Here is a 15,775-nt window from a genome sequence, read left to right on the forward strand (position 1 = left end):
GCCGGACCTGGGGCGCCACGACATTGGGGCTTCGCCCCTGGCGGGCTGGAGACCGAAGCTGCCCGCCCGCTGTCCGCCGTGCCCGGGGGCGCTGGGCCTGGGGCGGATGCTCCCGCGGGCGGGTCGGCGACAGCTGCGCCCGATCGATCCCCGCGCCCGCCCGGGCTCCGTTGCCCCCGCCGCGTGGCTCCATCGAATCCTCATCGCTCCCGGGCCGCGCCGCCCGTCGCGCTCTCGGCAAACACGGCTCTTGTTTGCGCGGGGGCACCGGGGCCGGGCGTCTGCGGGGCGCGGGGTTGTGTGTGACCCTGGGGCCCCGGGTGCTGTCCCCTTCCTGGCGACGCGGCCCCGCAGGCCGGGAGTGGCAGGGACGCAGTTAGAGGGGATCCCTCCCCCGCCGCGCCCCTCTGTCCTCCGGGGAGGGCGGTGGAGGCCGGAGGAAGGGGAGGGCGCCCGGACACCCCCCCCCCGTCCCTGCCTCAGTCTCCCCATCTGGAGAGTGACCCCCCGGGGCGCCCGAGGTCGGCTCCCTCTCCTCCCTCCTCCTCCACCTGCTTCCCCTTCCTCTGCGCCAGGCCAGCGCGGCGCGGTCCGGAGCCGGGCGGGGCGAGCCTGCGACGCCCAGGTAGTGAAAGGTGAGGCCCGGTGGGGTGGGGGAGGCGCAGCCAGCGGCCCGGGGGCACGATCGTCCCCCCCTCGCCAGGCCCCGACCGTCTCGTCTGGGCTTGGTCGAGAGCACCCCTCCTCCTTCGCGAGCTGGAGAGGACACTACGAGTCTGCCCAGCGGCGAGCAGTCGGGGAAACTGAGGCCAGGTCGGCCGGACGCGGGTCGCGGGCTCCTGGGGTTGAGGGAGGGGGCGGGAGCCGCTGGAGCCACCCCACTGCCCAGCTCCGCTCGCCGCTGGGGGCCGGGCGCGGAGGGCGGAGGTTCCCGGGCGCAGCGAAACCCGCGTCAGGCGCGCGGCTCCGGAGGGGCCCCCGCCGCCCCCGCGCCCCCGCCGCCCCCAGCGGAGCTGCGGCCCCCGCGGCCCAGCGAGACCCCCGCCCCCGCGCAGCCCGAGCGCCCCCGCCCTTCCCGGAAGGCAGGTTCCTGCAACAATTAAACACGTAAACGTCTCCATCTAATCCGGGGAGCTCCGCGCCGGGCGGAAAGGGGCGCGCACCCCCGGAGCGGGCGCGGGGGCACGGCGGGGCCTTGCGGAGGCCGGCGGCCCTGGGCGCTGTCGGGGCGCCTCTCCCGGGGCGCGGCGCTGGCCTGCGGAGCCCGGCCCCCCGGCTGGGACACCCCGAGCGCAGGGCCAAGGACCCCGGGGCGCCGCGCCGAGGCGGGGGGCACAGGCCCGGGAGCCCGAGGCCCCAGCCGGGCGGAGGACGCCGCGCTCCTGCTCGGGGAGGGTCGGGCGCCCCGCGCCAGGTAACCGGGCGCATCCGGCTGCGCAGCCTCGCCCCGACCTGGCGCCCCATTAACGCGCCATTTATCTGAACACATGGCACCCTTTCCGCCCGGCCAGGAAGTAGGGGGAGGCAGAGACTCCGCGTCCATCCCGCAGGGCAGACGGCCCCCACCCCCTCGCTGCCTCCCTGGGTGTGGGGGGCCCTCTCGGAGGGGCGCTGGGGTCCGGGTGCAGGCCCTACAGGTGGGGGGGCGAGACTGGGCCGCTCCCTGGATTTGAGCAAAGCTCCCCGTGCAGCCCCTCCCCAGAGCTGAGGCCTCTCTGCCCCTCCCGGGGCTCCTGGGCTGGGGGAGGAGGGATGAGGGGGAGGAGGGATGGACACCGTCCTTCTGGTCCTTCTTCCTCCTGGTAAGGACCAGGGGCAGGGCAGGGGCCTTCCCTGCAGAGGACCTTGAGGCTGAGTCCTGTGGGATGTGTAGGAGTTGCATGGGGTGGGTGCAAGGGATGAAAGACCCCTTAGGATCGGGGAGGGGGGCGGGGGCAGGGGCAGGGGAGGGCCAGGGCCCCAGAGATTGTCGTTCGGGTCCCTGGGCTCCTCACAGGCCTTCATTAAGGAAATACATGTTGAATGAGTCAATGAGATAAAGCGGACCGAGTGGGGGCGGTGTCAGGGCCAAGCCTTGAGTGCCAGTCCCGATGCCAAGAGGGAGAAGGCCAGGCAGCCTCTAGAACAACTGTTCCCAGACTCGGTGTGCAGGAGTGGGGCTCAGGACGGATGTGGTGGGGACGGACCGAGCCCATGGCACATGTGTGTGGGGGGCAGAGATTTTAGCTGAGCCTGGCAGGTGAGTCCCTGCTGGGGGGTGGGCGCTGTTCCCCTGCGTCACTCCGCCCTGCCCAGGGGTGAGGGGTCCCAGATTCCCCCGGGGAGTCAGACGCCCAGCAGAGCCCCCCTTCTACTGCCTGCCCCTCCCCCGCGTGCCTCCTGTGAGCTGCTGGAGGTGGGACCGCGGGGCAGCCGCTCTGGTTATACCCCCTTCTAGATGAGGAAACAGGCACCGGGAGGTAGGTTGGCGGCCTGCGACCGCCGGGCCTGCAGGGCTGGGTGGCCTGGCTCCGCGCCCTCAGGGACTTGCAGTCTGCACGTGTTGCGTGGACACGTGGGTGTGTCCAGCTGGCAGCGCTGTGTCCCGGTGACCTTGGGAGGCAGGGGTTTCAGGTGCACAGAACGTTCCTCTGACCAGTCATGTGACAATCCCAGGGACCCATGCCCCCTCCCCACTGCAGGTTTGTGGGAGGGACGGGGAGAGACAGCCCGCCCACCGCCCACATCTGGGGCCTGGGAACCAGCAGCCGGGTGCTGGGCTGCTCACAGCCTGGACGAGGGTGGGGGTGCTCCTGGACCCTCCCACGCAGCCCAGCAGCCGGTTAAACATGAGAGGGACCCAGAGGGGAAGGGTCAACGGGCTCCCCCCAGAAGGACACGGCCGCCACACCTGGACCGCAGGAGCTGACCCTTGGGGAAGCCTAGGCGGCGGAGAAGCAGAGCCCTGGGACCTGGGGCGCTGAGGGCCACCTCGGTTTCCCCGCCGCGTAAGGAAGGGGAGTCCTGCGGCTCCTCTCACCCCGCTCTTGCCCCTCCCCTCCCCCACTCTCTTCCTCTCAGGCCTCCTCCCTCCTCTGTCCTCCCCCCTTCCCCCCACCCGCCGCTAACGCTGTAACTGCGGGTTAGCCCACCTCCCTCCCGAGCACCCCACCCAGCCCCTCGGAGCAGCCCCCACATCCCCACGTTCCCTCTGTCATTGCCTCCGTAATAAATCCCTGCACTTCTGCGACTGCGAGAGGAATCGCTGGGCTTCCCTCTCTTCCTCCCTCATTTTTTAAAAAACAAACAACACATTTCTATTATTGAAGTCCCTGCGCCTGGGAGGCTGGGGCCGGCCCCTCTCGGGGCCTCTCCTGGGACTTGGCTGGGCGACTTGGTGGAGGACAGAGCTTCCTCGAGCCCCTGCCTCCCCTCACCCCTGCCTGGAGCTGGGGAGACACAGACAGTGGGGGCGTCCATAGGGCACAGGCTGGTGGGGAGGGCCCCCTGTCGGGAGGGGTCAGAAGGATGGAGGGTCACCTGGTCCACCCCTGCTTGTGTCCCAGGTGAGACCACCTCCCAGAGCAGGTACCTCTCAGCTGCCTGGGAAGATCAAAGACCTGAGGACCCCAGATGCAGAAAGGAAGATGGGGTGCAGGCAGGTGTGTGTAGGCCCAGCCCCTAGCCCCCCACCTCGCTACGTGGGGCTGTGGCTGATTCAGCCCCCCAGGGGCGGCTTCCTGCACTCACCCATTTCCTTCGTGGAGAGACTGAGTCCCACCCTGGCTGCTTTGTGGGGCAACTGAGCCCTAGCGTGTGGGGTGCCATCGTCCCGTGGGTGCCGTGGTGCCCAGCGATGATGGGGAACATGACTGAGGGCCTTCTGGTGCCCACGCACGATCCGGGGCCAGCCCAGCACCCCCTCACCCCCATCGCTGGCTTAGCCGTGGAATGGACACAAACCACACACGCAGGGCAAACTCGAGTGCACCTGGCAGAGGCTCAGAAACCGCGCGTGGCAGGTGCGGCCACCCAGCTGTGTCCTTGCCCCAGGCTCAGGGAGCGAAAACAGGTGGGCGGTGAGGCCAGAGGGACCCAGAGGACCAGGGCCCGAGCCTGGGCTTCCAGCTGGGCCTGGGAGGAGGGAGGAGAAGAGGGTGGGGGGTGGGGAGGGGCTGGGCAGGCAGGGGGGCTGCTCCTTGTCCCTCCAGTCTGTGCGGCCGAGCCACAGCCCGTGGGGACCCCCACGGGACAGCAGGGGACCCCCCTGGGCAGCAGCAGGGCCGCAGCAAGTGGGGCAGGCGGCCTCAGGCTGACCCGCCTTCGCCTCACGGGTGTGTTCTGTGCACAAACCCCCCTCGTCGTCCGACTCCTCTTGCTGGGGCGCAGATGAGGGGGCTGAGAGTGGGGCAAGCAGGCCAGAGGCCAGAGTCGGGTGTCCTGGGGGTCGCTCAGAGTGGGGCGGCGGTCCTGGATTCAGCATCCCTGGGCACCATTGGAGAGTCCGTCAGCCTCAGTTTAGGTGCCCCCCCGCCCCCGGCAGGTGGGCAAGGCCAGGGCAATGGGTCCCGTTTCACGCCTCGGCTCTCTGGCTACCTGACAGTTCCAGAACTGCGGTGCGGACTCAGGGCCCTGCTCACGAACTCTGAGTGAGGCGCCCAATGTGTTGTGCCTCGGTTTCCGCATCTGGAAAACGGGATCACATTGAATTGTAGTGAGTTGATACAAGTTAGGTGCGCGTCGGAGCAGGCCCTGGTGCGTGGGAAGCGCTCACCCGCATTAGCCGTGGTCCTCATGCAGACTTGGCCCTGGGTTCGGGTGGGGGGGGGCGGGCCAGGCCAGGCAGAAAAGAGGCAGGTGGCTCAAGGAAGAGGATGGCTGGGGAGGGGAAGGATTTCCGAAGACAGCACCTCACAGGGGCCCTAAGCTGATCCCACCCTGTCCTGTGGGATCTCCTCTGCTCCCCGCACCGCCGGGCCCCCTGCCCGTTGCCTGTTGTCTCTTTCCCCAGCCTGGGAGTCCTGGGAAGGCACGCAGAGAGCCCTGGTGTCCCGGGCCCTGCTCAGGCCATGTGGCACACACTAGGAGCATGTGCATGGGGTGGGGGGTCGGCCCTACTGCACCCGGAGTGTGGGGTCAGGGCTTGTCCAGTTCACGAGGGCAGCTGAACACTCAGCGTGAGGAAGCACACACCACGGTGCTGGGCCCTCCCCCCCCATCTGGGGGGCTCGGTGGCTAGAGGGGTCCTGGGCAGGCCTGGTGTGGGTCCCCAGCCGCCATGTGTCCCTGAGGCGGCCTGACTCTCCTGCCGGCAGATGCATGACGTGTGGGTGCAGGCACGCGGGTACGTGATTATGCCGAGGGCAGCCCCCGCCCCCCATCCCAGGCCTGGGTGCAGGACCCGGGCAGGAGGTCGCTGCCGAGCCGTCACCCTCCTGGTTGTTCCAACCTGCCGGAGGTCCCTTCGTCTCTGTGCACGTTCTGACTGAAGGCGTGTGGTGCCCGAAGCCCCAGCTCTCAGACCTGACGCCCCAGAACCGACCCCGCTTCTGTCCCGATTCCCTAACCCACTTCCTTGCTGGGCTCTCGGGCCGCTTCTCACACTGCCCTGCGCAGCATTGCACCAGGGAGGGGGGCTGCATGACTGAGCTGAGACATCAGGGCCCAAATGCCGTCCTTAGGGGTCCGCTCGGGGTCCAGAAAGTTGAGGTGGAGGGGTGGCAGTCGGCCAAGGCAGCCGGGGGTAGGGGGATCAGACATGTCATTGAGAGAAGCTGTAGCTGGAAGACAAATTCATTCACTAAACCCGCGTCAGGGGGTTCTCTTGCCCCTGGCGGGCCTCAGGGTTGGCTCTGAGCTCCCCAGCAGGCGACGCAAAAAGAGAAGCACTTGCACAGAGGCCCGTATCTATGGCCATTCATAGTTTTGTGGCCACCGGGAGGCATGGCCGGGGCCCTGGGCGGTGAGCAGCAAGCTGGCTCGGTCCCTGTCACCTCCACCGACTGGTGTGGCCTCCTGCAGAGCCCCCACCCCTTACCTTGACGTGCTTAGAGCCAGTGAAATAGGGCAGAGGTGATGGATCTCTCTCCCGTGACCGTGTCATGTGATACAGGACCCCGTGCTAGCAGACACTCTCCTGCTGGCCTCGAAGAAACGAGCTGCCATGTTATTTGGGGTCCGCAGAGGGAGCCACGTGTCGGGAGACGGACTCTGGTCACTCAGAGCAGCCCAGCTCCCAGACAACAGCCCGGAAGCAACCACGGACGCCAGTCCTACAGCCACAAGGACTTGAATTCTGAGTGTTGCCTGTGGGCCCAGTTAAGCCACGCACAGCCTGGTGATGCCTGCAACCCGAGACGTAATAGATGCGCCTCGCTTGGCGCTGGGGGTCCTGCGTCTTTATTACGCAGCAATGGCTACCGAGTACGTGGGTGACATGCTCTTGCTTCCTGCATCCTGAGCGGGCACCTGGCTCAGCAAAGGCCTCCTGCTCCGTCGTCAATCACAGACAGGGAAGCCTCAGTGGCTCAGCGGTTTGGTGCCGCCTTCGGCCCGGGGCGTGACCCTGGGGTCCCGGGATCAAGTCCCGCATCGGGCCCCCCGCAGGGAGCCTGCTTCTCCCTCTGCCTGTATCTCTCTCTCTCTGTGTCTCTCATGAATAAATAAATAAAATCTTAAAAAAAAAATCACACAGACATTCGTTGCTGGCACTTACGTTAATTGAGCACGTGCTGTGTGCCGGGCTCTGCACCAAGCTTCTTGGTCCGTCCTTCCTCCGGTTGCAGGGAACTGGGGTGCTCATGGTGTTCATTTTGGGGATGGAGAGGTGGAGGCCGGGAGGCTTCCGTGAGCACCCCCCAGAGCACACACACACACAGAGGTCGTTTGGCTCCAGGGCCCCCTTGGCCCACCCCGGGGTTTGGCTGAGGCCTGCGTCTCATAAGCTACTGGTGCTCTTCCACTGGTGCAGCGGCTGAGGATCCCACCTGCTGAATTACTTGTAGGGTATCCCCAGGTGTGGGGGGCTGGCTGGCTGGGCTTCGGGGGGCCTCCCGGGGGATCCTGGTGCATGCTTACGCTTGAGAACCACTGAGGGAGCAGATTCTGCTATCTCACGCCTCAGGACCTTGGCACAGGCTGCTCCCTGCAGAGGAAGGCTGAGCTCCTCACCGTCCTGCTTAGCAGGGGCCACTCTTCCTGCTCTTCAAGGTCCCACTTAGTGTCACCCCCCCTTAGGAAAGGCCTCCGGGCCCCAAACTCAAATCAGCCCCTTGCCGTTTCATGATCTCACACTTCATGTCTCTCTTACAAGGGTCTTGTTATGATTTAGTGTTTTTTTTTCTTTTTTTTTCCTGGAATGTTTTGCTTAGCGCCCTCCTGTCCCTCCCAGACTCCACCTCCAGGGAGCCAGGGGCTGGGGTCTGCCCAAGTGCTGGCTGTGGCCCCACACCCGGCCGGTACACAGTAGGTGCAAGGTGAGGGGTGATGGCCGAGGGGGTGCGTGGATGAATGGACCTCCCCACCTTCCTGCTTCCCCGTGGCCACGAGAGAAAGGAAGGCCGATTTCAAACAACCTGAAATGTATCTCAGCCTGGAGCCGCCAGAAACACCAGCTCCCCTGGCGGGGCGCATCGACCCACCGTGGGGCGGCGAGTGTCTGGCTTTGTGGAGGCGGAGGTGGGGGGCTCGGGGCGGGAGGCGGCTGCGCCAGCCTTCAGCAGCGATCGACACCCCCTCCCCGACACGGGCGGCCAAGTGAGGGGCTGCGGATGGGGGCTGGGGCGGGGCGGGGGGGCGCGGTGTGCAGCCTCTGTAGCAACCAGGACGGAAAAGCCCTCTCAACACACAAAAGCAGGAAAGGCACATTAAGCCCATTATCAATATTTTGCCTCGAAAAAAATATAAAAAGCATTTTCTTCTCTGAAAAATTAATATCCTGGAAGGGGGAGACGCTGGGTTTGATGTCTGGTGAATGGCGGGAGAGTGAGGCTTTGGTCCCGTCTCCCCCCACCCCCAGCCCCCGTGGGTGCCTGGGTCCCTCCGTGCAGCTCGACCCCAGCCCCCCGCCCCCCGCCACCCCCCAGCTCCTCCTCCTCTAGGCTGAGCCCCTGCAGGCTTCAGCTGCAAGCCCGGCCCTCAGTCCACCTCCGTCCTCCCCAGGAGCGGGAAGCTCCCCCCGACTCCTCCCCAGTGGGCCGTGTCCTCCCACCTTCCTGCCCAGCCTCGTGCTCTTCCCTTGTCCCTCTGCTTGCCCTAGGAAACTCCTACTCTACCTGCAGAGCCCAGCTCCAATGTCTCCTCCTCTCTCCACCTTCCGCTCCCTTCCCAGGTAGAACCCCAGCCCCAGCGGGGTTCATGCCCCCCCCGAGCCCCCCCACCCTGGAGCTTTCCCTCTGGCTCCCCCCAGGCCTGCGTGCTTCCTGAGAGCAAGGCTGGAGCTGGCCCTCGGGGACCTTGGTATCGCCCCACATGTTGGATCAGTACTTGGGTGACGGTGCTCCCACCCACCCCCCAGAGGCCTCTGTCCCTCCCCATCTCCCCCTGCGCAGTAGGTCTGTAGGCCTGGAGAGAAGATTCTGGAATCTGGCCGGGAAGGAGGGGCTGAGCCCCATCCTTCAGCACTCTCAGTTTCCCCTTTTATAAACAAGGGGTCGGGATCCGATTTGAAATCCTGGAGACCGGCAGCCCGGGTGGCTCAGCGGTTTAGCGCCGCCTTCGGCCCAGGGCGTGATCCTGGAGACCCAGGATCGAGTCCCGCGTTGGGCTCCCTGCATGGAGCCTGGTTCTCCCTCTGCCTGGGTCTCTGCCCCTCTCTGTGTGTCTCATGAATAAATAAATAAAATCTTAAAAAAAGAAAAGAAATCCTGGAGACATTCATGTGCGCTGAGTCCCTTCCCTGTGAAGACTTTTGGGTGCTCTAGGTGCTGAGGAAAACCACGGCCCGCAACCAGGAACCCTAGTTTGCGAACAATGCTGACCCCTGCTGCCCCCATCCTCCCTGCTTCCTGAGGACGAGGCACTGTTTTGACTTTAATGAGGACACTGAGGCCCAAGGGGGTCCCTGGAGGCCCCGCAGACCGGCCAGGAGGCAGTGGGGTCCATCTAGGGGTCGTGCGGTGAGGGGCCCTCCGGGCAGGGGGTGGGGCGGGGTATAGGAGCTGTTCTTGGTGCTGAAGCTGAACGGGTGGCTCGGGCCTGGGGAGGGGGACCTGGGAGGGGCTGCCGTCTGAGTCCCCCACTGCCCCGGGGCTCAGGCCCCACGGTCCCCTCCCCATCCCTGGCAGGTGGATGGCTCACCCCTATTACTGGGCCTGTCTGCCCCCCCAGGTCATCACTGCTGCCCCCTGCATGCAGTCTCGGCCGCCAGCCCCCCCCCCCCCCCCCGCCCTCACCCTCTCCTGCCTGGCTCTGCCTGGGCTCAGCCCTGGCCCCCCAGGGCTGGGAATCCCCGGAGCCCACCTCTGCCTCTCCCTCTTGGGCCAATGGACAGGGGAGGATCTCAGCACCTGGACCCTCTGTGCGACCCGACGTGGACCCCAGTCACTCTGTGTACCCGCCGCCCCCGCAACCTCACAGCCTGAGATCATCAGGGCTGCGGGCATTGGAGCCTGGGCTGCAGCGATCCCGGAGGACTTCCTGGGGAAAGTGGTCCCACCAGGACCTGGACAGGTAGGAAGTGGGAATGATTCTCCTTCCACCGCACCGCCACCCCCCAAGCGTGGAGCTGAGCTTGGAGGGCTGAGGAGGGGCCGGGGAGGGAGAGAGGGGAGAGCTGAGCTCATTAGAGGAGGGGATGAGGCACGCGGCGTCGCGGGGGTGGGGGAGCCACTGACAAGAGAGAATATTTTATCGAGGCGGCTGCGATCTCTCTTCCAAGGCCAGCGGCCCCTCAGATATTGAGTATCCCTGTCGATGCCGGTAGCTGTAAGTGGAGGAAAAAAATCGCTTAATGGGCTGCTTGAGGCTCGCTCAGGTGGGTGGGTGCCTGGGGCTGAGAAAAGAAGGTGGCGCTGGGCCCTTAAAGGGGCCTCTGCTCCCCCTCCCCTGGGCTTGGGGGCTCAGGGAGGGGGCTCCAGACGGCTGTGAAGGGCCCTGCCTGCAGCCACGGGTTCTCTGCTTCGCTTCATCTGGCCTGTGATTGCTGGAAGCATCTTTCCTGCACCTACTGTGCGCGCAGGGAGCTGGGGAGCTCCTGGGGGGGGGCGTGCAGATCTTACAGCACAACAGGGGCTGAGGGCAGGGGCTGGGGGCCGGACAGGGGGCCGGGCAGGGGCCCCGGAGGCTTCTTGAGAAGGGAACTGTTTGCCCTGAGAGCCGTAGGCCGAGCGGGCATTAATTCAGAAGACAAACGGGAACAGCCTTCCCGGCGGTGGGAACAGCGTATGCTAAGGCCCAGCAGTCGGAGGAGCTTGGGGTTATGAGGGGTGCATCCCTGCCCTGAGAATGAGGGGCTGCCGGGACAGGGGCTGAAGACGGGGTGGGATGGGGTTCAGTTACTATTATTTTCTTAGTGACAATAAGCGCTGTTTTCAGTTAGGCTGGCGACGTTATCTTCGTGTATAGAAGAGGAACGGAGTCATAGATACGCGCTGCGCCCCCTTCCCACTCAAAGCTCTTGAGCTAGGAGGACAGAGGGGCGGTCTCGGGGGTCTCAGGGGTCTCAGGGCACAAGACAGCCTCCCATAGAGTCGCCTGAAGAGCAGAGGGGCCTGAGGGATCTTCATGTTTTTTTGCTACATTTTCTTTCTTTCTTTCTTTCTTTCTTTCTTTCTTTCTTTCTTTCTTTCTTTCTTTCTTTCTTAAAAAATGTTTTTATTTTATTTTAAAATTTTATTTATTATTTATTCATGAGCGACACAGAGAGAGGGAGAAGCAGAGACCCAGGCAGAGGGAGAAGCAGGCTCCTTGCGGGGAGCCCGACGTGGGACTCGATCCCGGGTCTCCAGGATGGCGCCCTGGGCTGAAGGCGGCGCTAAACCGCTGTGCCACCCGGGCCGCCCCTTAAAAAATGTTTTTAAAGAAAGATTTTATTTATTCATTTGAGGAGGGGGGCGGATGGAGAAGCAGAGCTCCCGCTGAGCGGGGAGCCCCACGCAGGACCCCGGGATCGTGACCTGAGCCCGAGGCGCTTCACCGACCGAGCGGCCCAGGCGCCCCCAGAATAGCTTTAGATTTGCAGAAGAGAAAAAAAAAAAAAAAGATTTGCAGAAGAGCTGAGCAGCGCGTGTGGGGCCTCACACCCCACCCCCTTTCCTCCGCTGTCAACCGCGGGCCGCGCGTGTCATAATTAACGAAGCGATATTCCACATCATTAGGAATGGCCGTGGCTTGAATCGTGGCCCCCGCAGAAGGTGGGGACGTCCTAACCGCCAGGGCCTGTGCACGTGGCCTCACTGAGGCGCGGGGGCTCGCTTGGGGGGCAGGTGGAGAGGGGGCCCGCGGTGGGTCCTCATCGGCAGGACGGGTGTCCGTGTCAGAAGGGGACGTTTGGACACAGACACACACGGGGAGAAGCCAGGTGGACGTGAGGGCGGAGGTGGGGCGAGGCTTCCACAGGCCGAGGGACTCCAAGCACCAGATCCCCCCCAACCGCCAGAGCCCCCCTTGCGCTATGGCCTCCGGGGCTCAGGGACAATACCTTCCTGTTGCTTAGGGGCGCCCGGGGCTGCGGCGGTGGGAGGGTCGTGATCCCGGGGTCCTGGGATCGAGCCCCGCGCCGGGCTCCCTGCTCAGTGGAGAGTCTGCTTCGCCCCTTCTCCTTCTCTCTGTCAAATAAATAAATAAAATCTTTTAAAAAAATGTCTGGGGATCCCTGGCTGGCGCAGCGGTTTAGCGCCTGCCTTTGGCCCAGGGCGCGATCCTGGAGACCCGGGATCGAGTCCCACATCGGGCTCCCGGTGCATGGAGCCTGCTTCTCCCTCTGCCTGTGTCTCTGCCTCTCGCTCTCTCTGTGTGACTATCATAAATAAATAAAAATTTTTAAAAAATTTAAAAAAAATGTCTGTTGCCTAAGTCACGGCTGTGTTAGGGCCGCCACAGGAAGCTCGCACGTGAACTAACGTGGAACATTAGGGTCCCCACCCCTCCTCGTACTTTCCACGGTTTTCTTTTATTTTTTCCCACGGTTTTCATTGCACGTGACGCCGCGCCCGCCGTTAGGGCCTCGCAGGGAGGGTTTCACCGCCCTCGGGACCCGGGCTGCGTTCATCCCCCTGCGCCCCCACCCCGGCCGCCGCGGATCCCGTCGCTGTTTCCAGAAGGTCGTAGACCTGGAGCCACGCGTGTGGGGCTTCTGGTCTGCGCTCCGCCTGGCTCCACGGCTCGCTTCTTTCGGGGCTGAACGATGTTCCCACATCTGCGTGGAGCACGGTCTGCGTGTCCACCCTCGTGGCAGCGTCCTGTCCGCCCGAGCCTGGGCGACTACCAAGCCGCTGTGAGCGTCCGCGTGCAGGTTTTTGCGTGGACGTGAGCTGCCAACCCCTCCGGGGCGGGGCGGCCTTTCGCCAAGTCAGCACCGTCCTTTGGGTGCAGCCGAGGAGCGCCCTGTGCTGCTCCCCACCAGCCACCTGCTGCCGGCTCCACACTGGCGCTGGCACGGGGAGGGCCGCGGGGGGCATACCCTTCCGTCAATCCTGGCACACGTCTGTGCCTGTACCATGGGACGAATTTCTAGTGGAACACGCGGGCCGGGGAAATTCAGTTACCTGTTAGGGAGCACCTACAGGACCCAGCAGGGAACATGATGGATAAACGTTCTTGTCCTCACCACCCTTGCACCTTGAATTTGCCCCTTTAATTTTGTTAGATGTTGGCGCATTGCCTTCCAGAAAGATCACATACATTGACCCAATCACCAGACGTGTATCATCGTAATTGTGAGTGTGTGTGTGACACAGGGCTGGGAGGGGGTCCTGGTTCCCTCCCCTTTCCTCCTGGACTCGTGGAGATGGAGGTAGGGGGCACCTGGCCCAGGTCCCTGGAGGGGCGGGAGAAGCCAATCAGCAAACATGTCAATCATTCGATCAGTCGAATTGGGTTAATAAAGCAGCCAGATGGGGAGATGACTTCGGAAATCCATGCGCCCGGGCATGTCCAACGGGGACAGCATTCTAGGAGCCGACACCCGTCAGGCCTGGCATGTGGGTGGGCCAGGAGGCACCCCCTGGGGTGGGAGACCTGCTGTCTGGGCCTCAGCTTCTCCACTATCAAGGGGGCCCCCACCCTGGCGGTGGTGCCGGGTGCTGGGCGCGCACAGCCGGGGCCGGCAGTGTCGTGGCCCAGCGATGACTGTCCAGCCGGCCCGTCCTGGGCTCCAGTGCAGGCCCCCGCCCTCAGAGAGCGCCAGCATTTACCAAATGAGCCCGTAAGTAGAACCGTGGAAGGTTCCCCGGGCAAGGCACCTGGGGCTGGCGGACCCAGGAGGGAGGATGAGCAGGTGAGCAGAGGGCCGGGACAGACCAGAGACCCTGAGGTGGGGACAGCAGGAGAGAAGGCAGAGCCAGGCAGGGGCGAGCAGCTGCAGAAAGCGGGGGGGAGGGCCAAGGCACACTCACACACGCCTACACACACACACCAACGTGCACACCACCTACGTGCTCCCACACGCCCCCGACACATGCAGACACACACACAGGTTCTCCCATATTGCACACACCCTCACATGCACATGCATGTACACAGGCACGTGCGTATGCACACTCACAAGTAACCTACAATCAACCCCCCACACCTCACATGCATACACGCTCACACAGTTATACACTGGCATGCACTCATATGTAGGCACCCATACACTCAAATGCACTCAGGCACCCACACCACACACACGCACCCACTCACCTCTTACACTTATGAATGTGCACACTTACACACACACAGGCACACACGTTTGCATACAGCTTCCACTTCCCTTCCTTCCTGCCCTCCCTCATGCAGTGCACACACACCCACTCGTGCCCCTTGACACAGGCATGCACAGGCACCTGCTCACACTCATGCATGCACACACACACAACCCCACTCTTGCACATCTGCTTGCACGATCCTACACTAAAAGGCACATGGAGTCACACTCGCACTCCCACTCGGACACACTCACACACACTCGTTCAGAGCTGCTGTTGAGCCATTCACGTGTTATAGACCCAAGCAGCCATTTTCAAAACAGCTCATCCTTTGATAAAATCCAGCTTTTTCATCTTGCACACGAATTGGCTAACCGCCGCCTCCCTCCCCCTCCCCACTCAATAACCAGGTTAAAATAAAAATTGAATTCCAGCATCTGCTTTCAAAAATAACCCCCACACAATCCACCGGTCAATGCAGCCTTCCTCAGCTGTTAAGAATTAGAAATGCAAAGGCCGCGGAAGGGGCTGGACACTCCTCAGGTGCAGCATTATGTGAAAAATAAAATAACATAAATGCAAACTGTAGGTGGGGGCAACATCAAGCCAGCAGCCCTGTACGGTATGTCTGTGAGCGGCACCAGCCAGGCCCCCCACCCCGCAAAGTGACCGCAGCTGATTTTAGGTGGGCGAGGTAGTGGCCAACAGATCTGTCCTCTTCCACTTCCTCCAAAGCGGTACTAGCAATGCATTCAGAGTTTCCCCGTTGGTAAAACCACACTGATACAGCCGGTGTGGGGGTGGGAGTTAACTGGGATCATTTAAACAAACCTCTCAGCACCGGACCTGGCACGCCATGCATATCAAAACCGTTGTGTACACTAAATTAAGAAAAAACCCACCCATTCCCAGCTAGCGATCCAGTCTTGTTTTTCACCCCCTGAAGAAGGAAGAAATGTTTTTTTTTTTTTTTTTGCCCCCATCCAGGGAACCCTAGCATGTTATAAACAGCATCTTTATCTTTACAATAAAGTTTCCTTTGACCAAATCCACTTGTTCATTTTTTTAAACTTTTATATTTTTTTAAATTTTATTTATTTATTCACGAAGAGACCCAGAGAGAGAGAGAGAGAGGCACAGACACAGGCAGAGGGAGAGGCAGGCTCCATGCTGGGAGCCCAACGCGGGACTCCATCCTGGGTCTCCAGGATCCCACCCTGGGCGGAAGGCGGTGCTTAAACCGCTGAGCCACCCGGGCTGCCCTTTTATTTATTTATTTATTTATTTTTAATTTTATTTATTTCCACTTGTTCATTTGAACAAACACAGTTAGTTGTCGGCGACTTTGGGATTTTGTTTTCTCACTGCGCTGGAAGGTTTAGGGCACACACACCCCCACCCCCACCCCCACCCCCAATAACCAGTGTCTGTTGTGAGGTCTGCAGCCTTGAGCCAGGGCCTGGCCCTCCCTGGCCCTCCGTGAGAGAGAGGGGCTGCTGCTCAGGCCCCAGGTCACACAGCATCCCGGCCCTGTGCAACATCACATTTCACTTTAGGTCCGCGGTGCCTCCTTGCAGGGCGGTGGGCGAGGGGCGGTGAGGGTGTGGGGGCCAGAGCCCCGAGCAGTGGGAGCAGTGGATGCAGTGTTGGCCTCCTTGCTGGGGGAGGGGGAGGAGCGGGGGGGCCCCCCCAAGCCCCTGGGCCACCTCCGGCCCCTCGTCCCCGTGACCCGGGGTGACCCGGGGCGAGCCCCTGGGTCGTCTGGCTCTTCGCAGCTCCGGGCAGCGGGCGGGGACCGGGCCCCGGGCGGGCTGGGGGCGCGGGGAGGGCCGGGCCGGGGTCCTCGCCGCCGCCCCCACCGCGGGAAGCCGTGCGGCCCCGAGATAAGAAACGGGTCAATAAACTTTTTTCCGAGGCGGCCCGGGCCGCTGCATCCTCCCGGCCCCTTCCCG

Source organism: Canis lupus, chromosome 19 (assembly GCF_048164855.1).
Source record: "Canis lupus baileyi chromosome 19, mCanLup2.hap1, whole genome shotgun sequence".
NCBI lineage: Eukaryota > Metazoa > Chordata > Mammalia > Carnivora > Canidae > Canis > Canis lupus.